This window comes from Bidens hawaiensis, unplaced genomic scaffold (assembly GCF_021521415.1).
Source record: "Bidens hawaiensis isolate Kalapana, Puna unplaced genomic scaffold, B.hawaiensis_p1.1 tig00010814_1, whole genome shotgun sequence".
Classification (NCBI taxonomy): domain Eukaryota; kingdom Viridiplantae; phylum Streptophyta; class Magnoliopsida; order Asterales; family Asteraceae; genus Bidens; species Bidens hawaiensis.
This window is the reverse complement of record NW_027491834.1, coordinates 495,594-522,203: the sequence shown is the minus strand read 5'-3', so window position 1 is coordinate 522,203 and position 26,610 is coordinate 495,594. Positions and strand designations below refer to the sequence as shown.

The 26,610-nt window shown below is 42.0% G+C and overlaps 2 pseudogenes; both read right to left on the bottom strand.

Annotated features, from left to right (window-relative positions):
* Window positions 1–507: 507 nt before the first annotated feature.
* LOC143536567 (ribulose bisphosphate carboxylase small subunit, chloroplastic 4 pseudogene) lies at window positions 508–1,162 on the bottom strand (annotated as a pseudogene).
* A 2,812-nt stretch (window positions 1,163–3,974) lies between these two features.
* Window positions 3,975–4,677, bottom strand: LOC143536566 (ribulose bisphosphate carboxylase small subunit, chloroplastic 1 pseudogene; annotated as a pseudogene).
* Window positions 4,678–26,610: the final 21,933 nt, after the last annotated feature.

Sequence of the window (26,610 nt, the reverse complement as noted above, 5' to 3'; positions counted from 1 at the left end):
ATTATTATTAATCAACTATATATAAAACATATTAAAGATAGTTGATTACAAAGAAAACTTATTCAAATTACACATGATAGCAATATAACAATAAACCATGAGGTAGTGTTGGTGTGCAAGAATGACAAGTGGAATGGAATGGACTATTGTGAGGTAAAGAAAGAATTGGTGTTTGGTTAGTCAATGGAATGGAATAAACGATTACACAAATAATCTCATTCAATCAAAAACCATTCCCTCGCACCTTCTGCTTTTTTTTTTTCATTTCATTACTCTTCTATCCTACTTTCTCCAAAACCACGCCCTGACCACCACTACTACCGTCGCTGCCTTGGCCAAACCGCCACACTCAATCAAGCAGCACTATTGTTGTCGTCACCTCCAAACCACCACAATTTTAGAAATGCAGAAAAAAAAATCAAATATAATTACGAAACATGTTTTACAAATTCAGATGATTTCAAATCAAAGAAATGCAGAAAAAAATCAAGTATAATTACGAACATGTTTTACAAATTCAAGCACAGATACAATACCATAAATTTAGAAATCATACATCACTACACAAGTTGTGATGCTAATACAAAAAAGTGCATATATTTCTTGCTTATTTTTCATATGGCTTGTGCGCGATGAAACTGATACATTGAACTTGACGGACGTTGTCGAATCCAATGATACGGACCCATGCTTGTGGGTACTCCTTCACGCACTCCTGTACCTCCTTCAACACCTGGGCGGAGTCAGTGCACCCAAACATGGGCAACTTCCACATGGTCCAGTATCTGCCGTCATAGTACCCAGGTGATCTGTGGTTCTCACGATAGACGTACCCGTGCTCCAACTCAAATTCCAAACAAGGAACCCACTTGTTGCGGAGAAGGTAATCAACTTCTTTCGCCAATTGGATCGGGGTTAGAGGTGGAAGGTATGAAAGAGTCTCGTATTTCTTCTTTCCAAGTGGAGGCCACACTTGCATGCATTGCACTCTTCCACCGTTGCTAGGGAGGGAAGAGAAGTCGTTTTCCGCCTTCTTGGTGCATGGGAAGTTGGCGGTGGACCTGAGCCCGGTGAACGGGGCCACCATGGTGGCTTGGGTTGGGACGGCTGCAGTGGTCATGGTGGCTGAGGAAAGGGAAGCCATTTTACTGTTTAGGTTTGAAACTAACTGAGTTGCTTTGGTTGTTTGATTTATAGGTGCCCATATATACTGGTATATATGGCGAGTAAAGGGGATTTGCATTCAAGAGGCAAAATCAATCCGTGAGACATGTGGTGGTGCCAGTATGACCGATGGGCGCCTATGATTCATGATAATACATGCATAATGGCCACCCAAGAGTGAACCATTAGGATAGCTGGATAGATAAAGATGAAGTGACTACTAGACTTTCCTGTTTGTTTCTTTTTTTTTTTCAATAGATCCCACTAAATTTTAATGTTCCCAAATTAAATCTAATGGTGTTCATGTTCACTACTGAATATGACTTTTAGTAACTATTGCGATGCAGTACATAGCAATCTAGTGGTGTTTCGCGTTGTGTTGCAAATTTGCGACACTATAACATGTTTCTATTTTCTAGCCACCAGTGTTTATCTGAGGGATTCTGACTATACGACATATTTGCAACACTGCGGTATATTCATCGCTAGTGTCTCAAGTAGTTTTGTGTCATGGTTGCATTGTGAGCATTGCTATTTAGGTTGTACTTTGCTTCGTGGCTTTAAAAAGTCACTATTTGGGCTGTTATTCCGTGGTTGCAACTGGTAACTAGAGGTTAAAAAAAATCGGGTTGTGATCTGATCCGAGTCTTGTTTTAAATTCGATCTGATTCGTTAGAGAAGTACCGGACCGGATTCAGAGAATCCGGTTTAGGTCCTGTGAGAAACTGGTTTGAATTTGTTTTTCTTTCACTTTTCTTATAAGTGTGGTAATTATCTTTTACTATCTTAAATTTTATGAATTAATTAATTGATTCTCTCTTCTACCTCTTAAAAGAGTTATTGTTCCAAATCAAAGAAACCCATGGATGGTCGGGAAACAATAATCAAGTTAAGCTACAAAATCATGGTGACCGATGGATTCCTATGGTTCATGATAATACATGCATAATGGCCACACAACAGTGAACCATTAGATAGATAAAGATGAACCAAAGTTGTATGGAAGGTCATGCTTTATTTTTGTTTTGGTTTGTAGTGTTTTGGTTTTATCTAGGGTTGGGGTGGGGATGATCTCATGATGATCCTGTTTCGACTTTAATATTAAAAAGTTTTTTTTTTCTTTCTAACGTTAATTTGAATCATTGACGTTCTATCACTTAATAATCTTCACTTCTTAAGTATATGAGTTCATCCTCTGTAGAACACACATCACTTATGAGAAAACTCTCTGGCCCAACTTTAAATTTGTGTTCTTTTTACACTACTAGAAAACCTATGATTTTCTACGCATATTTTCAACAATAATAATTTGGTTATTATATACCATTGAACTTTGATAATTCATTTTCTTAAAACGATTTATATTTTCACCCCTCAACTTTAATAGAGTTATCAGGCGTCGCTGAAGTTTAATAATAAATTTTATTTAAATGAATTTCTAAACCTAAATTTAAATAAAATTATCACTTTACTAAGTCTTTTTTTTCTTTATATCTTTTAAATACGTTTAATTATATTTTTAATTCTTTTTATTTAACTTATTATAATTAAAACTAACTTTTAACTCTAGATATGTTTAGTTAATCGTGTTAGTTGCTTATTTTTGTTGCCGATTAGGTTTAATTGATGCAAAGACTAAATTAACTTTTTGATATAAAAAGTAACAAATACATTCGCACCAGTACCTTTAACAAAACCCGTCATAAGTTGTAACAAATTAATCTGTTACTAACTATTATTATTGCAATTAAAAGTATCAACACAATTATTATTTTCTTGTTTTAAATGATATTATGTTATTATTTGTTTTTATTTAATTTCCTTTTTACATTTCCATCAAATATTAGTTTTCTTATTCATTTGTGTTCTTGATTTACAACATTTTTGCGGCGAAATGTCATCTTTGCAACATACTTACGACAAAAAGGTAAATATTTTTTTAACTTTTCTACACATTTCCAAGGAAAATAATAAAGAAAACATATGTGGGAATATGAGACACTTTTTATATTAAAATTAATACAAATAATAACGATACGCTCGTTATTAACATGAAAAAGTAAGTATTACATATATCGCAATATAAACTAAAATAAATAATGAAAGAATATAGCAATTAAGTTAAATGATTTCAACCAAACTCTTCAAATGATAAAGTCTTCAACTTATTTTTCAGCAAAATCATCTTGTAATCTCCTTGATAAGAACTTACATAAAGGTAGATTGTCCAACTTTTGCCACAACAATGTCTTCTAGTAGTCTCTTGGCTGCAACAATAAACAAACAAAAGTTGATGGTTGAGACTGAGGCATATGTTCAACATGTTTCCCTTAAAACAGATTTGCATCTACATAAGACAATGCATGCCGAAGCAGTTAGTACTGTCGGAGATGTCCACACGGACGAGGTTAGATCAGATAAATTGTAGTGTTCAAACTTTTGAAAAAAATATAATAAAAAAGATAGATGAATCAAATAGAAAAATTCATCTCTATAGGATCCCAACACATGAGTCTTCAAAACTTTTTTTTTCACCAAGAACTTTTCATGTATTTTTCCTTGTATTTTCAAACTTATAGTTTTACTAGCACCATCAAATGAGACTCATAGCCTACAATATATATAAGAGTCATGGATGATGAAGAATCTCTCTTAATTAGAAATTAATTAGAGTCATAAACTCTAATAAAACTAATCAAGTTCATTAAGCAACTCATACATATGAAAAGTCTAATAATAATAATTTCATAAAATTAATTTCCATTCATTATATTCTAATTTTCCAACTCCGATTATTTAAATCAAAGAAATGCAGAAAAAAAATCAAATATAATTACGAAACATGTTTTACAAATTCAAGTACAGATACAATAACATAAATTTAGAAACATCACAACACAAGCTGTGATGCTAATACAAAAAAAGTACATATATTAATTTATTGCTTATTGTTCATATGGCTTGTGTGCGATGAAACTGATACATTGCACTTGACGGACGTTGTCGAATCCAATGATACGAACCCATGCTTGTGGGTACTCCTTCACGCACTCCTGTACCTCCTTCAACACCTGGGCGGAGTCGGTGCACCCAAACATGGGCAACTTCCACATGGTCCAGTATCTGCCGTCATAGTACCCAGGTGATCTGTGGTTCTCACGGTAGACGTACCCGTGTTCCAACTCGAATTCCAAACAAGGAACCCACTTGTTGCGGAGAAGGTAATCAACTTCTTTCGCCAATTGGATCGGGGTTAGAGGTGGAAGATATGAAAGAGTTTCATATTTCTTCTTTCCGAGTGGAGGCCACACTTGCATGCATTGCACTCTTCCACCGTTGCTTGGGAGGGAAGAGAAGTCATTTTCCGCCTTCTTGGTGCATGGGAAGTTGGCGGTGGACCTGAGCCCGGTGAACGGGGCCACCATGGTGGCTTGGGTTGGGACGGCAGCAGTGGCCATGGTGGTTGAGGTAAGTGAAGCCATCTTACTGTTTGGGTTTGAAACCAAATATTGAGTGGTGGATATATAATGGTTTGAGGAGGTTGGCAATTTGCATCAAAGGGGCCAAAATCAATCTAGTAGATAAGTTATAAGTGGTCGTGCAATTGTGGCCGATGGATGCCTATGGTTCATGATAATACTTGCATGATAGCCACACAATAGTGAACCATTCGGATAGATGAAGATAAACCTAAGTTTTATGGAAGGCCATCCGATCATGTGACATTGTGACTACATCCTTTTTCTTTTTCTTTATTTTTTTTTTCAGTTTTATTAGGGGTGGAGTATGTATTTGCTTAGAGCATTCTCATCCAACCCCTCATATTATGTGAGGGGTGTTTTTATAATTTAGAGAGTGATTTAGGGTGTTGTGAGTGAAGAGTTTTTATATTTTAGAAAAAGTAGTGATTTTTCTGTATATTTGAAAAGTTACTGTTCATCCCCTATAATTTTTTAATATATGTTGAAAGTAGTTGTGAGTGAAGGAAAGAGAAAAAATAATGATAAAAGGTATAAAAAGTATTATTTAATTGAAATGAAGAGAGAAAATAAAGTGAGTTTTAGTGTAATTTTTGGTTTATAGATAAGGGGTGGGATGAGAATGCTCTTAGGGCAGGTAAAACTAACCATCACATTAATGTCCTTTGATTAAATTTGGCATCTTTATCTTTGTCTACACATTATTTTATTAAAAAATATCGGTTTATAAATCCTATTTAGAGTCCTAACACATTATCAGATGGTGGTTAAGTGGTTAGCCTTCTGGTACGATAACATTGACAAAGTTTTGGATCCTAAGGTCTAGTGGCTGTATTTATGTTGTCATTTTACAAAAAATATTGAAAGCAATAATGGAATTAATATCTGGAAGGCAATCTTATTTTTCGATATAAACTAGGGTGGAAACAATTCCTATTTTCAAAGAGTTAGTTGAATGGGCAGAAATTTCATATAATTTTTTTGGGTCTATTTAAATTATACAACAAAACATCGTAAGTGTACTTAAATTATACAAAGAGTGGTTCTTATTAAACTTGTTTATTTAAAATGGGTCAACACCATCAACGACCATTGTTTATCATATCGTTGCCGCCGCCACCCACCTTCCTCACCACCTTCAGCCTTCAATCGTCAACGCTACCAATTTCAATTCGAGTCCATTTTAGTCAAAACTCAATTATGACCTTAATCAATCATACCGTCAAAAACACTCTTTTTTACTTAAACTCAATTTGCTAATAATCTGTTATTTACATCAACCCAGTATGATCGCTGAATCTGTTTAACCCATTACATGATTTATCTCAATCTTTTTATAAGGATTGTATAAAATATTAACTTGTTGAAAGTGTAACATGTACACGCATTTATTTATTTATTTTTATAATATTTATCGTGTGATAATGTGGTTAAATGTCCTTACCCATCAGTTGTTGTTATATGTCATTATTTCTATAAAAGTCGATTGCATTGATTGGTCGAGAAAGAAGATAAAAAATGAAGGGCTACAACTTGCTTTAGCCTTTTTTCCAAATAATTCGTAAATAACTTAAATAGAAAAAAAAATTGAATTAAATACGTGAAATGCGTTTACACAAAATAACTAGGATACTAACTTAATTCGGTAGATCCAGTGTTCCTAGGGTAAACTGGTAAGCCAAAACCAAGTACTACTAGAAAAATACGTCCACATGTACTAATTTGGTGCATGTCATTCGATCGACTCTAGCTACCTCCCTCTATCTCCTCTTCACAGCCACTGGGTTCGATTGGTCTCGTTTTCCCTTGTACTGACTGTGGCGGTCGTATATGAGGTTGAATATGAAAAAACTGGAAACGAATGAGAACCTGTCTCACATAGAAGTAGCAAGAATTAGAGTGGTATAGAAGGAAGAGCACTTCTTAAACATTGTTTCCTTAAGACAAATGAACCAGTGGGAACCCTAAATGTGTGATGCATCCTTGACTCACTCTTGCAAGCGCACGCACTTAGAAGTTAAGTCTAGAGGTGGTGTTTAGAAGCGGTCTTCTAGTTCCGGGTCAGAGGAAACCAAAGATCTCTAACCGTCCACTCACGTGTCTCTGGATGGTTATTCGAACACACTCACAGGTCTCTAGCTAAAAACATAACAGTATTGTTAAACTTATTCGATCAAGTTAATCAAGAAACCAAACCTTATTTGGATAAACCTTATGCAACTCTTTTTATTAATAATCAACGAGAATGAAATACAAACTAATACGAAAACTAGTGGTGGGTCATGGGTTTAAATAATACCCAAATCTTATTTCTACTCACATAAAGACACCTTTAATTATAAATGTAATATTAAATATATAATCTTTTATGTTAAACATTAAGATAAACTAGACGGGTGCCCGTGCGATACGACGGGTGTTTGAACATAAACCCTGGTAATCACGTCACAATTATGGGAGTTCATGGTTCGGTAGTAAACTTTACAACAATTTAAATCGGCCATCAGCTGGGTTCACTGTAAGGCCCCGTTCCCGGTAACCCTACTTTGGTGTTGGATTTACTCATAAACACAGTTCTAAAATCAGAGTTAATTAAAACTTTCGCGGAATAATTTAAAACTTCATACATCACATTACAAAACATTCATTCTTGTCTTAACATACAATTTGTCTTTTCATAAGTAATTAATTAAAACAGTCATAACACTTCTTCATGGATGTCAGTCTCTTCAGTCCATGCCCTGTGTCTCTCCTTAAGCCAGCTGCCTCAACCTATTTGCCTGCGTGCATACTAAAAGTCAGCTACGCTGAGTGAGTTCTAGTTAATCATTTAACATACAATACATTCGTATCCTTACTCATACGCATCCGAAGATACGTATTCATACCTTATTTATTCTTACTTCTTTCATAAAAACTTTATATACATGCACACACGCTTTCATATTTTCTTTCATAAAGCCTTGTAATTTACCATAGGCTATTCTATCTCTACCATCACAAATATTATTAGGGTCTGGTCCCTTCTGTCTCAGATACTATAAGGGTCTGGTCCCTTCTGTCTCAGATATTATCAGGGTCTGGTCCCTTCTGTCTCAGATATTATCAGGGTCTGGTCCCTTCTGTCTCAGATATTATCAGGGTCTGGTCGCTTTATCTCCACTAACTATACCTGTCATGTCACTCGATCATATATTCATTTCCATTCATGCATGCTTTACTTATCTTCTGGTCATATATATACGTATACGTACATATTCATTCGTATAAACATTCCATAATAACATTCAATACTTAGTCATACATATAACATACACATATCATACACTTACCACTTAAGTTAAGCGTATTACAACTATCACAAAGGAGTATGCACACAGCCTCAGAAACATAACGGATAAAGGGGCTAGAAACTCACCTGAAGTCGGTTTCTCTCGCCGTTAATAGTAATGCCCTTCTTTAGCTGTGCACGACTAACTGTATAACGCATTACGAGTGTCAAATATCCATTACTACTACCTCTTATATCTAAGTCAATAACACCCTCAATTAACGAGGGTCCGGAGGCAGCGCCCCTGGTAGCGGGGTCTAGAGGCGGCAGCCCCTAGCAGGGTCCAAGGGGCAGAGCCCTTGGCTTGGGTTGAGCTGACAGGTCAGCTCGGAAAAAAAATTATTTTCATTAACAGTCCTTTAACAAAAATGCATCAGAAAATGAAATTTATAAAATTTCGCATGGGAGCGTTTCGCTTCGCATGAAACTGTTTCGCTTCGCATGGGAGCGTTTCGCTTCGCATGGAAGAAACAAAAATGCATCAGAAAATGAAATTTATAAAATTTCGCATGAAAGAATTTCGCTTCGCATGAAACTGTTTCGCTTCGCATGGGAGCGTTTCGCTTCGCATGGTTGAGCGAAGTGAAATGCCTATTTCGCTTCTCAAGGCTGAGCGAAGCGAAATGCCTTCCTTTCTTCGCTTTTACTATGTTAAAGCCATTTTACTTCATGGCTCTTCCTAAGGACCTGATTTTTACTCTTTCCCAACTTTCGACACATTCTGACCCCATGCACCTGATCCTGAACCCATATCTCTCATAGTCCACGCCACCTTTTCATCTTAGAGTGTACCTAAGAGGTTATAACTTACCAAGTTTATATTTTTCTTACATCTTACAACCCGATCTATCATTATATCTGTTTGCATGACGATTCTAACCATAAAACTTAACCATTTAAACCGAAACCTACCTTTTGCTTCGGGTTCGAGTTCAGATCCGGACAATACGTTGATCTGGACGTCATTCTTGTTGCTTGAAGATGTTAAACACGAGATTCCACCCTTCTTTAACTCGGATTTGGATCCGGGTGTTTGAGAGAAGAAGTGTGTGTGTGTTTTTAGTGTGTGGGGAGGGAGAACAAAAAATGGTGAATTGGTGGGTGGATTGGGTTTATATAGTGGGGTATGGGTCCCACCACCCACTCTCCATTCCCATTTCAAACCCTTATCCAAACATTTAACACACGACTAACTTAACGACACACAGTTAATAACAAAACTTTCCGTCATTTATTATTTAACAAAAAGTTGGATGTTACATTCACAGTTGTTTTTTCCTTTAACGCTCGGTTTCAATTTTCAACGGTTTTGTTTCTATTTTTGATGATAAATAATCATTAGTAACAGCTTGGCTCTAATGTTTAACTTCAACCATCCAAACTGGTCTTGAACACCCATACGTAACATATTAGTTTTTTTTAATTGAAAAAAAAAACACCAACAATATCATGCTAAAATTAAAGAGAATAAAATGCTCATTTTTTTGTGCAACATTTTTTAAAAAATATTAGCGTATGAAAAAGTTATGTCGGTTTAAAAATCGTGGGTGGGAATTTTGTTTAAAATTAAAATAAATAGTAATAATAAATGGCTAAAAATGAGAGGACAAAATTGTAAGTATTCTTTCATTTAATAAATGTTGAGTGTAAAAATTATAAATATATTTAATGAGCGTGTGCAATTTATACTTGAAAGTCCATTTTACCCTTCTTTATCATGGTTTAAAGTTGCACCATTTGTTAGCTATATTATAAATTATTTAAAGTCACTCATCTATTATATATAGTATATAGATATAAAATAAACTTAGACTCCATGAAAACTATATTACCCTTTGAACTTTAGATCTTTATCATAATCGCCCTTTGATATTTCCGTACCACTCTTATACTTTTCGTATAAACCTTTGGGGTCCTTGAAGTTAGTATTACACCAAGTTTTACAAGCATGTCATCAGATAACATTTTTAATCAGATTGTAGCCAATTATTAAACTGATTAAATTGATATAAAAGATACTTAATGCAAGTTAAGTTTCGAATTTAATGAGGTCAAATGATTTTACAATGTTGTCTTCTCAAAATAAATCTTTCTGCACTATTAAAACAAAACAATTTTTTCACATGATATTCAATTAGAGTGGACAACTATGATGTCAGCTAATATGATTACTATTTATAGGTTACTAATAAAGTTACAAATGTAATTTCAAATGTTGTATTAAATGAGGTTTTTAGATATTTATTAATTATAAATTTTATTTATCACTATTTATATCTAGGGGTGTTCTTCGGGTTCGTTTTTCGGGTTTCGGGTTTTTTGGGTCAGGTTATTCGGGTTTCAAAGTTTTAAATCTTGACCCGAAACCCAACCTAAATCTCTTACGGGTTTTTCGGGTTCGGGTAATTCGGGTTCGGGTTTTTTCGGGTTGGGTTAATCGGGTTTCAAGTATCCTAGAAAACAAACAAACAAAAGAAAAAAAAATCACAAAAAAATAAATTAAGAACGACAATACTAAAATTAAAACAACATATTCTTCTTTACTTATAACAAAATAATCAAATAACAAGTCAACGTAGCTTGATAAAACAATTCAAAAGAAGACTAAAACTAACTTGAGCCTTAATCGTATTCAATCGGGCGTGATTTGGTTGTCGATTTCGGTTGCTATTAGTAATAAACGTAAAACATAAATTAATAACAAAAAATCGATTCATAATAGTTAGAATGATAATAGTCCATTAGAACTAGATTATGATAACTTTAGTGACTAAGACTTAGCTTATTATACATAAAAATATATTTAATTTTAAAACTAGAAGTTTATTCGGGTTTTTCGGGTTGACTTGAAATTTATAAATCAAACCCGAGAACCAACCCAAATTACTTCGGTTCGGATTCGGGTTAGTCTTTTCTCGGGTTCGGGTTCTTCGGGTCTGGTTAGTTCGGGTTCGGGTACGGGTTTTTTCGGGTAAAAGTGACAGCCCTATTTATATCTTATGAATCCATAAGAGATGTTATTACGTATATTATTAAATTTTACTTTTTTGTTATATTTTTTTAATCACTCGTGTATTGCAAGCGCTATATCCTAGTATAAAACTAAGATGCTACCTTAGTCGGAGATACGCTTGCAAACACTTCGAAAATCGTAGAATTCTCAAACATGCGCAAAGGTTTCTAGCAAATTGTTTTTTTTTTTAATTACTACTTTTATACCCATTCACTCTTAACTATTTAAGTTCGTTAACATATAGTAAATTAATAATGAGAAATTCATTGATCAAATTATAATTTTGAAGCACCAAAAACTTATGATCAGATTATAATTCATTGTAAACTCATGCATCTATGCATGGAAATTATATATTGGTGTGTTTATGACTGGAAACTCATGCGTCTATGGGTTCAATCCGAATGTCGGACTATCGACGTAAGGTTGTCATTACACTTGCTTTGTCATGCCTCACTATGCATGGATATTACACGTTTTAATGATAAAATTCTATATGGTTCGGCATTCGACCATACATTCCTGCTTGCCTTAGTTTTTGATGTTCATATATTATGATGATCTTTGTGGCATTCAAGCATGTTCCTTGAATTTTTCGTTTGATCACGTATGAGTCGGATTAATCCGGGTCATGTTAGTGGATCCGGGTTTGAATTTTGGTGGCCGTGTTTTCTCCGGTGGCGGATGGATTGGTGCTAATTTGGCTAGGAATTCTCTTTCCTAAAATCCATGCAATAAGGTATATATATATGATCTCTTTGAAATGGATCGAGATAATTTAATTTTCAAATTGTATGAATTGTTTGGTGGGGCTAGAGTTGCACAAATCGGTTTTAAACTTAAAAGTGTTTTGGTTGAAACCGGTTCGGTTTGATCAATAAAAGTCAAAATCTGTTTATGACCGGTTTCGATTCGGGTTGAAACCAGTTCTTGACTAGATTACGATCGGTTTTGGCTTAGGTTTTGGCTGGTTTTGGTTCGGTTAGCCGGTTTGAAACCGGTTTTGGTGGAGAAAATTGCAAACTGGTTCCGGACCTACAGTTTCAACTGGTTCCAAACCGGTTTCTCATAATCGGTTCAAACAGGTTTGCTTTCGGTTCGAATTTCGAATCAGTCCGGTTAATCAGTTTATTTGCCCATATCTAGGTGGGGCTTTTACGGATGGATAAGATTTGAATTTATTTTAGTTTGTTTGCATTATACTACTTCCAAGATATTAAGCTTTATTGGGATGGGTGTTTTTTTTCGGTGGCTTACCTTGGGATCCTGTCTTTGGAGCCGGGCTTGGATGTGGAAATGGGTATAATGATTTTCCTTATTTTGTAAGCTTATCCCTATTTTGGTACAAACATTTGATTTCCTTATGGCTACTTGGCTAGGCACTTAATTTGGAATAATTTGATTTGGATAGTGTGGGTTTGATTTGGACAGTGTGGGTATGTTTGGTAAGGAGTTTTTAAGAGTTTTTAGTGGCTTCAAGCTTCAAGCTTTTAAGAAAAAAACTCATATTTAATTAAAAGCTTTGTTTGGTTGAAGGAGGTTGAAACTTTTAGGTCATGAGAAAAACTTAAATCTTGAAGCCCCTACTAGTAGCGTTTAGAAAAGGTTACAAGCTTTTGATATCTTAATTACGTAAATAAACTTCCAAAATAAGTAAATTTAATATTATTTTTTTAGTTATGTCCATTTTGGTCATTTTACATATTTTATTAATAATTCCAGATACTCTGCCAAACATCTAAATATATTTAAAAAACTAAAGCCATCAGTTTCAAGTCATCAGCCATCAGCTTCCAACTACAGCTCTAATGTGGAGTTGGATTGGGATGGCTCTTTTTGTCCTTGAACATGCATGTTGGTTATAACGAGTTAACGAATCGGATTCGGATATAGTATGGTGGAGCTGGATATGCTTGGGTATGGATATGATAGATTATGTGGGCTAGCAAACTTCACGGGATTTTATTTTATGTGCCATATGTCCATATAATGATATGCCTCACTGAAGAGGTAGGTCCCAGCAGAGCCCAGTTGGACCCGCAAGACTCACCTTGAAGAGAGACGTCTGCGCAGAAACCAACTGGATCCGCAGGACCCACCATGCTCAGAGACGTGACGTCCTTACGCGCAGTACGCCAGCTGTTCCCGCAGGGAAAGCCTCCCAATGGTGAAGTACCCCGCTTGTTCCCGCAGCTGCGGATACAAGCCATCAGGGAAGGCTACCTGCACTAATAGCAAGGCTACACGCACAAGGCACTAACTCTTGATACTTCAGTAATGTCACCTGAAGGAATGAGCAAGGCGGGAATACTCCCGCCCAAATGAGCCAGTCCGTATGCTTATGGAAGATCTTTTGTACTATACCTGCTAAGGTATGGGCAAAATAAACGATCGGACCAAAACAGCCCATGAACCAATCACAGGGTGACAGCTCACCGACAACAGTACGAGGAGGAGCACCCTCTAGTACTGTTTGTCACTATTAGCCGCTGCCTATTCACCAACCCTCACTGTGGGACGTGCGTAGCCTACAGTTGGTGGAACAGTGCATAGCCGGCAGTAAAGGAACAGTATACAGCCGGCCTTGTCACTATCGGCCGCAGCCTATCCACCAACCAGCATGGCTTGTGTGTAGCCCACTGTTGGTAGAACAGGAATACTATTCAGCCGGCTGTACCTTCTTGGAAACCTACCTTCGGCTATAAATACTCCAACACCTTGGAATGGTAAGGACATTATCGGATATCTCATTATCTTATCTCCTCTAGCAATCTCTTAATATACACTTATATTCAGAGCAATCTAGTCTGATTCTCACGCCGGAGGGTGGTCACAAGGAGGAACCCCCCCCCCCTTCTCAGTGACGAGCTTACGGTGTCTGTTTTGCAGGTCACCTGAAGAACAACTTTCTTTGCTGGACCTCATCCTCATGGGAAACATCTATTTAACCCCCAGATTATCCGTAATCTGCCCGGGATCGATTAGTGTTTCTTCATTGGCGCCATCCGTGCATAAAAGCTAGAACTAATTCTTAGTTTTTTCAAAATTTCTGAAGAAATGGTTAACGTTACTCCGGTCCCAAAGCCAGTAAGTGACCAAGAAACCCCGGTAACCACAACCCCAGCAACTGGGGGGAACACCGGTGGTTATACAAATTTTACGAACACTACCCCGGTTACCCAAGCCGGGACAAGTGCAGTAAACAATATTTCACTGGGGTTCACTGATGCCCAGTTGGAGAAACGGACGAGGCTCCCTCGCCAAACACTCGATCAAGTTAAGGCGTGGGCCGAAGCACGTCAGAAAGAGTTCCAAGCTGAGTTGGATGAACGCTTGCGTTCACTTCAACAGGCTGACGAATTCGGCAGTACTCGCCAACATCTCAACATGAACAGTGAGTGCGAGTACTCGGACAATGAGCGGGAAGAATCCGATACCGACGCAAACCCTCGCCATAAGGCGAAAGGGAAGCGTAAGGAAACGGACTTCCAACCGACAAGGAATTTTGGAGAAACCTTTAAACCAACGAACGCGGGGAGAAACCCACGTGACTTCTCCAAAACCTTTAGACCAACTGCTGCAAATGCAGGAAAATCCAAGTTTGCAAGGGACATTGCGGAAGCAATCGCCCCGAGAAGTGCCAAACAAATGTCCAACATCGGCACTTATGATGGCCTATCCGACCCAGACGATCACTTGAACAGATTCATTGCGGGGGCAACCGTCAGCAACTGGACGGAACCCACGTGGTGTTATATGTTCCAGATGACACTGGTTGGAGCGGCCAGGGCATGGTTCGATCGTTTACCGGTCCACCACATCTATGATTGGGCGGACTTTCAGAACAAGTTCAGCCAACACTTCAGCCAACAGAGGAAATATACTGAAGAACAGTGGACGATCCTCAACTGCGTTAGAGAGGAGGATGAATCTTTACTAGACTTCATCACTCGCTTCAACTCTAAAAAGCTGAGTCTGGGCAACATAAGTGAAGATCTTGTTCGCGCCGCTTTCATCCAGGGCGCCGAATACCCAGAGCTTATCCGCACATTGACGGGTAAAGACGGCATGCCATCCACATGGGATGCCATCATGACGGCGGCCAAGCGCTTTGCCGAGACGGAGAAGCAACTGGGAAGGGATCTTCCCCAGAGTACACACCTCTACACGCAAAGGACTAGAGAAAACAATGTTCGGATCGCCCGGCAGAACAAAAAGAGGAAGCTAGGTATTTGGCAGTCAAGGGTAAACTTTGACACCTCATCCAGCTCTCGCCCTCTTGTTGGCGGAAGGGATAACACACTCCTTCCAAGCCGAAAACACCGGTGGACGCCACTCACCAAAAGCGTCACGGAGATATTTGCCACCGAAAAACTACCATGGTCAAAGGCTCCAATGATCCGGCAGCGACCTAATGCGGATCAAAGCAAATCCTGTGACTTCCACGGGACAAAGGGTCATAGTACGGAGGAGTGTACATCCTTGAAGGATATTGTTGAAACATTCGTCAAGGATGGAAGACTTGCACACCTTGTGGCATCAATCAAGAAGGGAGGAAGGAATGATAACCGGTACAGAGGCAACAGACGAAAGCCCGTTGACATCAGCATCAACATGGTTCATGGCAACATCAGAGGAAGAAAAAGGCGAGCGACAGAACCATGCGCGTGGAAGGAAGCTGAGGTGCGCTTCCCGCGAGTGCCAGGAGGACCCAGCAAAGAAGGCCCTATCATCATCAAAAGCCAGCTGGGGCACTACATCACTTCTCGCACTCTTGCTGACAACGGCGCCTCGTCAACGGTGATGTACAGGCAGTTCTTCGACAAGCTATATGACGAAGACAAGAAACGCCTGGAAACGGTCTACGCCTCGATGGAAGGGTTCGACGGCAGCACAAACACCCCCCTGGGTATCCTATCTTTCCCCGTCACACTTACGGACGGGAATCACTCACGCACAGAAGATGTGGATTTTGTCGTGATGAGGAAGCCACACCACACATACGACATTCTCTTCGGGAGAGACGGAATGGCAAGATTCAACGCCGTGGTATCTTCAGTCCACGGCATGATGGGATGGCCAACAGCTGAGGGTGTAGCGATGATCACCGGCATTCCCCAGGTATGCATCGCATCTGTCTCATCTAAACCCAAACCAAAGATGGCTAAACCAACTATCACCGAACCGGAAAGATGGGCCTTCAATGGCAAATACCCTGAGCCGTTACCATTGGCCCAACAGTCGTTGATCCCACGCGCACCTTACTCAAACGCTTACTACAGAAAAACGCTGACATCTTCGCGTAGACACCAGCTGACATGACTGGTGTACCCTGAAGTAAGGCAGAGCATAAGCTCAAGTGCGACCCGGCTGTTACGCCAGTCGTACAAAAGCGCAGAGTAATGGGGCTAGAACAAACTAATGCGTGTAGAACCCAAGTCAAGGAACTCCTTGACGCAGGCATCGTACGCGTTAGCAGATATCAAACATGGGTTGCAAATCCCGTTATGGTACCGAAGAATAACAAACAATGGCGCATGTGCATAGATTTCAAGGACTTAAACAAAGCATGCCCCAAAGATTGTTATTCGTTACCCGAAATTGATCTTAAGGTGGATTCGTTAGCACCGTTTCGCCTTAAATGCTTCCTGGATGCGTATAAGGGGTACCATCAAATCCACATGGCCGTTGATGATCAGGACAAAACCGCTTTTCGGACGCCCGATGGCACATTTTGTTATCAAATGATGCCATTTGGACTTAAGAATGTCGGGTCCACATACCAACGCCTGATGGACAACCAGTTTCATGCCCAAATTGGGAGGAACTTGGAAGTCTACATGGATGACTTGGTCATCAAAAGCCCTGACGCAGAAGCGATGTTGAAAGACATCGAAGAAACTTTCAACACGCTCAGGAAGATAAACATGAAGCTCAACCCGAGCAAGTGTGCCTTTGGAATGGAAGAAGGGAAGTTCTTGGGGGTCATCGTCACTAAAGATGGCTTCAGAGCGAACCCTGAAAAGGTCGAAGCCATTATCAAAATGGAATCACCTACTACCATCAAACAGGCTCAGACACTGAATGGACGACTAGTCGCACTTAATCGCTTTTTGGCAAACCACGCGGATAAGTCGTTTCCTTTCGTGTCAACGTTGAGAAACTGTTTAAAGAAAACGCACTTCCGCTGGACACCAGAAGCGGAAGCAGCTTTTCAGGAGATTCGGTCACGCTTGATCGAACTCCCAACGCTCACAGCACCAGAAGCGGGGGAGGAGTTAATCCTATACCTTTCCGCAACAGATAGAGCAACCGGGGCGGTCCTGCTAGTTGAACGGAAAGGCATCCAGATGCCAATCTATTATGTCAGCCGTATCCTAACAGACGTAGAAACCCGGTACTCTACCCTCGAAAAATTAGTCTTAGCACTTATACACGCTTCACGCAGGTTAAGACGATATTTCCAGGGTCACCCAATCACCATTCTCTCCAACTTCAAACTTGCAAACGTTCTACGCAAACCCGAGTTATCGGGACGCCTAGCCAAATGGGCAATTGAGTTGGGGGAATACGCGATAAAGTATAAGCCAAGACCAGCCATAAAAGGCCAGGTTTTGGCCGACTTTATTGCGGAAGTGCCTGCATCGCGGGAAAAAGAGTGCCAGGAAGAGGCTCAACCCTCTCCAGCACAGGACATCAATGATGTCTGGCGACTCTACACTGATGGAGCAGCCAGTAACGAGGGTTCAGGCGCAGGGCTGAAACTAACCAACCCAGCAGGCCAAGAATACACTTACGCTATTCGACTGGATTTTCCAAGTACGAATAACGAAGCCGAGTATGAAGCATTCTTGGCCGGGCTGAGAATTGCGCAGAAGATGGGAGTGAAATACTTGGAAGCCCACGTGGATTCCATGTTAGTAGCCAACCAAATCAACGGGACGTACACGGCCGTGAACGACACAATGGCCCTGTACCTCGCACAAGCAAAAACCCTTATGCGCGATTTTAATGATTGCAAAGTCATACACGTCAAGCGTAGTGAAAACAAATCTGCGGATGCGTTAAGCAAGCTTGCATCATCAGCCTTCACCCACTTGGGAAAGGACATCCGCATTGAACTACTCGAGGCACCTTCAGTCCCACACAAGGAAATTTGTGTCATCCAAACCGGCACAGAAACGTGGATGACACCAATAATAAATTACCTTGCAGCAGGTATAATACCAGAGTCAAAAACACAGGCAAGAAAACTACGCTGTAAAGCACTGAATTATCAACTCATCGATGACATCCTTTACAGACGTAACTTTCTTGGCCCACTCTTAAGATGTGTGGACAACCAAGATGCTGACTACCTCCTAAGGGAAGTACACGAAGGCATCTGTGGAGTACAGGCAGGTCCACGCGCTGTTGTAGCTAAGCTAAACAACGCGGGATACTTTTGGCCGGGGATGCATACGGATGCGCTGGCATACATCAGAAAGTGTAGGTCTTGTCAGCTCTACGCACCCAACACGCATCGCCCGAAGAATGAACTTGTTCCAGTCACCTCTTCATGGCCATTTCAGAAGTGGGCCATCGATGTGACAGGCCCATTTCCTACAGCAGCAGGAAATGTTCAGTTCCTAGTGGTAGCCATCGACTACTTCACCAAGTGGATAGAAGCAAAACCCTTAGCCCAAACAACCGCGAAACATATCAAAAAATTTATTTGGGAATTTATTATTTGTCGTTTTGGACTTCCACAGAATTTGGTGAGCGATAACGGCACCAACTTTGCTGACAAGAAGCTACAAAAGTGGCTGGAAGAACTTCAAATCACCCACACCTTTACCTCAGTGGCGCACCCGCAGGGTAATGGTGAGGTAGAAAGAGCAAATAAGAGCATCGTCGAAGGCATAAAGAAAAGACTCTTGGAACACAGATCCGGCTGGGTGGACGAGCTTCTGCACGTCCTTTGGGCAAACAGAACGCTGAAAAAGGCCAGTACGGGAGAAACCCCGTTCAGTCTCACTTATGGCACTGAAGCCATGGTCCCGGTCGAAATTGGTTTACCCTCACCAAGGGTCTTGATTCAGCCAGAAGACAATGATGCGGAAAGACGGTTAGACCTTATGCTAACCGAGGAACGCAGAGACTTAGCCGCAGTGCGTGAAGAGAACTACAAGCGACAAATGCAAAAGTACTACAACACGCGGGTAAAACTCTGCAACTTCAATGTAGGAGACTACATACTGCGTAACAACGAGGCTTCGAACCAACAACGCCCAGGAAAACTGGCCCCGGTCTGGGAAGGGCCATACATTATCAAAGAAGTTCTGGGAAAGGGCGCATACCGGCTCGAAGGGCTCGATGGCACTCCCATCCCAAGAACATGGAATGGAGCTCAATTACGCAAATGTTACATGTAGATCAATTCCAAACTTGTAAAGAAAAGGCCTAGAGCCACTTCTAATGGAAATGATTCTCCTTTCACAATGTGTTGATAGCCTTACCTTTATACTTATGAACTTCCCACACTGATATGCCGGTATTCACCGCATAAATATGGGAAGAAGTAAGTCGTTACGTGTGGAAGGCGGCAAAACCCGCATAAACACACAAAACGGTAAAAATTTCAAAAGAAAAGATAAGGAAAACCTTCACGCAGGTCAGTTATAGGTAAAGTTTAGTCATCCCACTAAATGAAAGTGACGGTCCTACCCGCACAATCATGATAGAGGAAACTGAACATTAACCTATTAACAACCGCGCGTACAAAGGCTAACTTATTCAAAATACTTAGAAAATTTCTAAGGAAAAGATGAGGAAAACTTCCACGCAGGACAGATATAAGTAAAGTTTAGCCATCCTACTAAGTGTAAGTGACGGTCATACCCGCACAATCATGAAAGAGGAAGCGAAACATAAACTTATAATCTGCCACGTTAAAAAGTTAACTTATCTAAGTACTAAAGAAATTGCTAAGATAAATCAAAACATGCGTAAAATAAACAAGGCAAGGAATTAGCACATAATCTTTATTCCATCAAAATTCAAATATTACAAAGATTGCTGGGTGCATACCCGCATACAAAAGAAGCTATACAAAAATAAAAATCTACTCTAATGGTGGAAAGGGATCTTCAGGATCAAGCTTCAGGACCACTTCCACTTGGACCCGCACCATCAGTAGTGCGTGGCGGTTCAAGGAAAGCTTTAAGGATAGCTAGCCCATCATCAGCAGCAGCAACTTCGTTCACCTTTTCCACCACCGGATGCGGGAAGGCGGCATACTGGTTCACTGCTTGGTCATATAAAGCTTCAGTATCCACATCAAATAAAGGGAAGTTGGAAGGCGGGATGCCTTTCTCAACGAACCCTAGACCAAGCAGGAAGCCGGCCTTTTCCCCATCCTCATGAGAAGCGTTGAGGGCTGCGCTCATAGCATCGTCATAAGACGTATCCGTGAAGACCCGATGCACAACCTACAAAAAGAAAAAATACAAGTATCAAAACCTTTTCTATTTACAAAGAAAAGCGTAAAGATATAATGAAATTAAACATACCTGAGACAACGCTTCTCGAAGAAGCCATTCCTTGGCAACCAGAGCCTCCTGGAGGGCGGCTTGAGCTTGGTTACGGGCGCGTTCGGCTTCACTTTTGTTGAGGTTGGCAAGCAACACTTCTTTAGCCGCAGCCTCTTCAACGCCCTTTAGCTTCCGCTCAGTATGGTCAAGCACCCCCCTCTGGTCCAAGATCTCTTGGAGCTTCTTGGCGTCTTCCATCGCCAAGGCATCATGAGCCTGTTGGAGCGCCTCTAGTTTGGCTTTAAGCTCCTCATTCTCGAGGCGTAGAGGCTCAGCAACAGCTTCAGCCTTGGTGGCCCTCTCAGTTGTGTTCCGTGCAGTTTCCTTAGCCAGCCGAAGCTGTTCGTTAACAGCTTGGGCAGCCTTGGAACGGGCCTCGAGCCGGGCCTGAACTTCAACCTCGAGGGCCTTGAAGGCCTTCTCCTTTTCCGCAGCCACTGCGGTAAGCCTCCTATTCTCCTCCCGGACAGCCCGCGCCTGAGCTACTTCTTGGATACGAGCTGCTTTTAACTTGTCGTTTTCACGACAAAGCAGCTCGACGCGCGGCTGCATCCGGGCCAGGAGAATCCGAAGCTCATTGGTTAGCCTACCCTCCTGGTAGCTAGCCATTGCTTCCCCCAACGCACCACTGGGAGCTGCGTGACGAGCCCACTCCACACACTCCACAGGCGTGCGAAGGGTTGTTCCTCGGCGGATGTTCCATCGTGGAACATACACTTCATTGGAATCCGACACTGCAAAAAACAAAAAGCAGTTAGGAAAAGATGATATATAAAAAAAAGGCCAAAAGAACCCTACGCACCTGTAGGGTCGACAACAGGCCGATAGCCGCCAAACCCATCACCTGAACCCAAGGGAAATCCATCCAAGAGGTCAGGCAGATGGGAAGGAGGCAGAGGTTGGCGAGAAGCCCCAAGCATACCTGAAGGATCGGCCGTAGCTGCCGACGTCGGAGGAGGCATAGAGGCCGCCGCGGTAGAAACCAACGGAGGTGAACTCACCGGAGGTGAACTCACAACCGTGGTCACTGCTGAGGAAGTACCCGCAGAAATAGTCACCGCCGGCTCAGTGAAAGATTCAGTAAATATGGCACTGACAGCCGGCGGAGATGTCATCACAGTTGGAACAGTTGGCTCAACTGGGTGAGCAACTGAACCAACAACTGAAGCAGGCGCAGCCGCCTGGGTCATCGCCTCAGGTAGGTTGACCAAGCCTACCGTCATGGGTCCGGAGGTGCTCCTCCCCGCTCCACCCTGGAATGCGGAAGCATCCACGCCTGCACAAAGAAGATATAAGTATAATGGCGGAAAGATATGAAGTTAAAAAGTAAAGGAAGTTTGTACTTACGGGTTTTCTTGAGCCTAAAAGTGCGAACAGGCGGGGACGAACCCGATGGAGCCGGCCTCTTCACGCCGCTCACCGTCGTTGTCCTTGGCTGCTCGGAGGTGACGGTCGTCTCAGCCTCCGGAGCAGTGGTCTTATCACCACCAGGGTTCCCCGCCACCTCCTCGCTCTCGGTCTCTGAATCAGACCGAGGCACCGGATCGGCAGTGGAGGCAACCTTCGCCTTCCCCTTCCTGCCGGCAGCCTTCTTCTTCCGCACCAACGGAGGACCATCTGCGGATTCCTCATCAGAAGATGACAAGATTAGAGGAATTCAGCAGAGGTTTCAGCATTGAGAGGTCGAGGGTTGAATAACGCCTTACCTGGCCGCGTGGCGCTCAGAATAGGGTGGCCTGGCGGGTAGACCTCCACAAACCGATCCCTCGTTTGCTCAAAGATGGGCAACTCGTTCTCATCGAGAGCACGAGTACCCATCCGAGCGGGACCATCACTCTCCCGCGGTTGCAGGAGAGACTGCAAGTCGTTCCCCTCTGAAATAAAAGAAAAACAGTTAGAAGACAAACCTATATAAACAAAGAAGACAGAGCATACCGTAAGGGACAGAGTTCAAACCGTATTCGAGGACGATGGGAACCTGTGACGCCTCCTTCCACACCCGGCTCATCCCAAGCATCACCATCCCAGACTCCGCAAAGCGGTATACCGGAGTCTGGACCCGGGAGATCTTGGCGAACCACTCCGCCTCCTGGTAGTTGAGGGCGTGAAGGGCGGGGAGTGCTCTCCCATTCTTAAAGGTCATCGCAAGGGGGACGACGCGAGCGGAGATATAAAAAAACTAACGCTTCCACGACCGAAGACTGCGCTCGGTAGCGCAGATCTTCAACCCCTTGATCCGATTGACCAAGGTGTACCACCCCTGGATGCACCTCCAAGTATAGAAGGTCATCAACCGGTCAACATGGGGCTCCACGCCGCCCAGAATGAGGCACACCCACTCAAAGTGGCGGATCTTAGCGATCGCCATCGGGTGTACCTCCGTCAGATGCACACCGTGCCTCTCCAAGACACGGTATACAAACTTCGTCAATGGGAACCTGAGATTCCCATAAACGAAGAATGCAACGTACACCCCTATCTTGCCCTTGGGGGCATCGTACACCGTCTGGTGTGGCTCCGGAAACTCAGGCTCGAACGGCTCGAGCATGAACTTCCGGACGATGTACTGAAAAAGCTCGGCAGGAAGAGCGCACTGACACTCGCCAGCAGTGCTCTTGTCGTCCTTATCAGAAGTGGACGACGGATTCTCGACGAACACGTCAGACTCCTCGGCAAAAGAAGACATGTTTGGATGTACAGAAAAACGATTTCAGAAGAATGCCCGACGGAATAGTGAGTATTCGCCGGAAATCGTTTAGAAGATGATGAGAAGTGAAAGTGTGGATTGCAAAGGACCCTCTCCCCCCTTTATATACTCATCGCAATTAATTCGATGAATTTAATGCGGGAGAGAGAGAAATCGCAGGTGCAATGAAACTATGACACGTGGCAATGAGCAAGCTGGCAACAGCTGTTGAAAGGACGCGTGCCATTAATTTCGCGGCCACGCGCCCGAGAAATCGCGCCCACGCGCCTGAAAAAGCGCCTGGAATGACCATATACTGTCACGTCGCCATAACTTCCTGCACGTCCTGACACTGTCAGAAGAAACCGTCGGACGACGTTTCAACAGTTTGGACTGTTCTTATCCTTTCACCAACTCTTCGAATTTCAAAATTTCAAAAAAGATTCAAAAGTAAGCGGGAAAATACCCCTTACCTTGGCAACCAAGTAACTATAAGACAGGTGCGGGTACAGTGTTAAGGCAAAACCCTTCACATACTTAGCACCCGCAGGGAATTGACGCCAGGAATACCTTGGAAGTAAAGTAACCGTAAGACGAGTGCGGGTACAGTGTCAAGGCAAAACCCTTCACATACCTAGCACTCCGCAGGGAATTGAAACCAAGAAGGATCTTCTGGGCCATGCTTGCGGAAACGGGAATAACATCCCCGCATAGCGGGAACGTCGAGAACTATATTGTTTGAAACTCCAAGATGGAATTGGTGGTTTTAACATAATTGATCACTATGTTCAAAACTACCAAAACCTCAAGGAGAATCCACACAAGTGGGACTCAACGCTCCTGACTTGCGAGGAGGTTACAGACCTACCCGCATCATACCCAAAGATCAAACAGGAAAGTCGGGAATTTCTGCAAGTGACATTAGGACTTCCGCGGGAAGAATCCCCATGGAAAACCTTAAAACTAAACCCTTTTCAAAAACCCTTTGCTTAAGTCCAAAAGTTCACCTCACTTATTAAACATTCATGAGAAGAACATTGGACTGGGGGGACTTGAAGAGGTAGGTCCCAGCAGAGCCCAGTTGGACCCGCAGGACTCACCTTGAAGAGAGACGTCTGCGCAGAAACCAACTGGATCCGTAGGACCCACCATGCTCAGAGACGTGACGTCCTTACGCGCAGTACGCCAGCTGTTCCCGCAGGGAAAGCCTCCCAATGGTGAAGTACCCCGCTTGTTCCCGCAGCTGCGGATACAAGCCATCAGGGAAGGCTACCCGCACTAATAGCAAGGCTACACGCACAAGGCACTAACTCTTGATACTTCAGTAATGTCACCTGAAGGAATGAGCAAGGCGGGAATACTCCCGCCCAAATGAGCCAGTCCGTATGCTTCTGGAAGATCTTTTGTACTATACCTGCCAAGGTATGGGCAAAATAGACGATCTGACCAAAACAGCCCATGAACCAATCACAGGGTGACAGCTCACCGACAACAGTACAAGGAGAAGCACCCTCTAGTACTGTTTGTCACTATTAGCCGCTGCCTACTCACCAACCCTCACTGTGGGACGTGCGTAGCCTACAGTTGGTGGAACAGTGCATAGCCGGCAGTAAAGGAACAGTATACAGCCGGCCTTGTCACTATCGGCCGCAGCCTATCCACCAACCAGCATGGCTTGTGTGTAGCCCACTGTTGGTAGAACAGGAATACTATTCAGCCGGCTGTACCTTCTTGGAAACCTACCTTCGGCAATAAATACCCCAATACCTTGGAATGGTAAGGACATTATTGGATATCTCATTATCTTTTCTCCTCTAGCAATCTCTTAATATACACTTATATTCAGAGCAATCTAGTCTGATTCTCACGCCGGAGGGTGGTCACAAGGAGGAACCCCCCCTTCTCAGTGACGAGCTTACGGTGTCTGTTTTGCAGGTCACCTGAAGAACAACTTTCTTTGCTGGACCTCATCCTCGTGGGAAACATCTATTTAACCCCCAGATTATTCGTAATCTACCCGGGGTCGATTAGTGTTTCTTCTTCACTCACTTTGGGCTTCAAAGAGATCTAGATAGGTTATGGCCCTTGTGGGGGGTGGCCCCTAGATGCACAAATCGGGTTTTTGAAATACCTAGGTTTGGGTATGGAACCGGGTTCGGATATGACCGGGTATTGAATAATCAGGTATTGGTAATACCAGAGTCGGGTTCGGGTCCGAGAATTGTCTCTAAAAACCATACCCTATGTGTCGGGTTCGGGTCGGGTATGGAACCGGGTACTCTAAAACCGGGTATTAGAATACCCTATTTTCGAGTATTGAAAAAAACTATTTTTGGGTTTTTGGGGTTTTTCTCCGGGTTTTTTTCGGATATAGGTTGGATCTTTTAAGAGGTTATATTTTTAGAGGTATTTTCGAGTATTTTAAGGTATTTTTCGGGTATAGATCGGGTATTTAAAAAACCCGGTTTCGGGTATTAGAAAAACCCGGTTCTTGGTATGTAACCGGTTCCGGGCTTCGGGTATTACCGGGTATAAATCGGGCCCGATTTCGGGTACGGTTTTTGGTACTAAATTGCATACCCTATCCATACCTTACGGGTAGGGTCGGGTACGGGTTCGGGTATTAAAAACCCGGATATAAAAAAAACCGGTTCCAGGTATTTTTTTCGGGTCCGGTTCCGGGTTCGGGTTTTTTTGCACCTCTACATGTGCTAGGCCAATATGCAAATTGAGTATGGATCAATGGTTGTTATGATGTAGAGGTGAACAAAACCGGTTTTTTCCCAAACCGAACAGATTTATAAACCGAACTGGTTTGGTCAAAACAGGTTTGACCAAAACCGGTTCTTTTTAGAAATCAGTTTAGGAACAAGAGAGGTCGATCTAGCCCAGCTTGGTTCAGTTCGGAATCGGTTTAAACCGGTTTTTTTTCAAACCGGTCCAGTTTTATGATAGATCACAAGGGGAACTGGTCCCAGAACCGATGGTTTGAGTCAGTTTGGGAACCGGTTTAGGTGAAAGTGGATTGTCAAATCGGTTCAATTTGGTTTGCATAGAACTGGTCCGAAACCAGTTTTTGAACACCTTCTAGTATGATGTACGAATTGGGCCGAAATAAGCTTGGAGATTGTTCGTTAAGAATGATCTAAAGACTCCTACAACAATATTTTTTTGTCTATGGTTATGTTTAGATTGGTTATTTAGTATGTCTCAAATTGTATGTCCAGCCTATTTAATTTTGTTTTTCTTTTGTGGTCTCCCCTCTCCTAGGCAAAAAAGTCCAGAAGGGGAAGGTGCACTTGTTTGTAATCCTCATGTTGAGTGTTATACATTTACTAGGGCATTGTCCCTTTTATCAAAAAAAA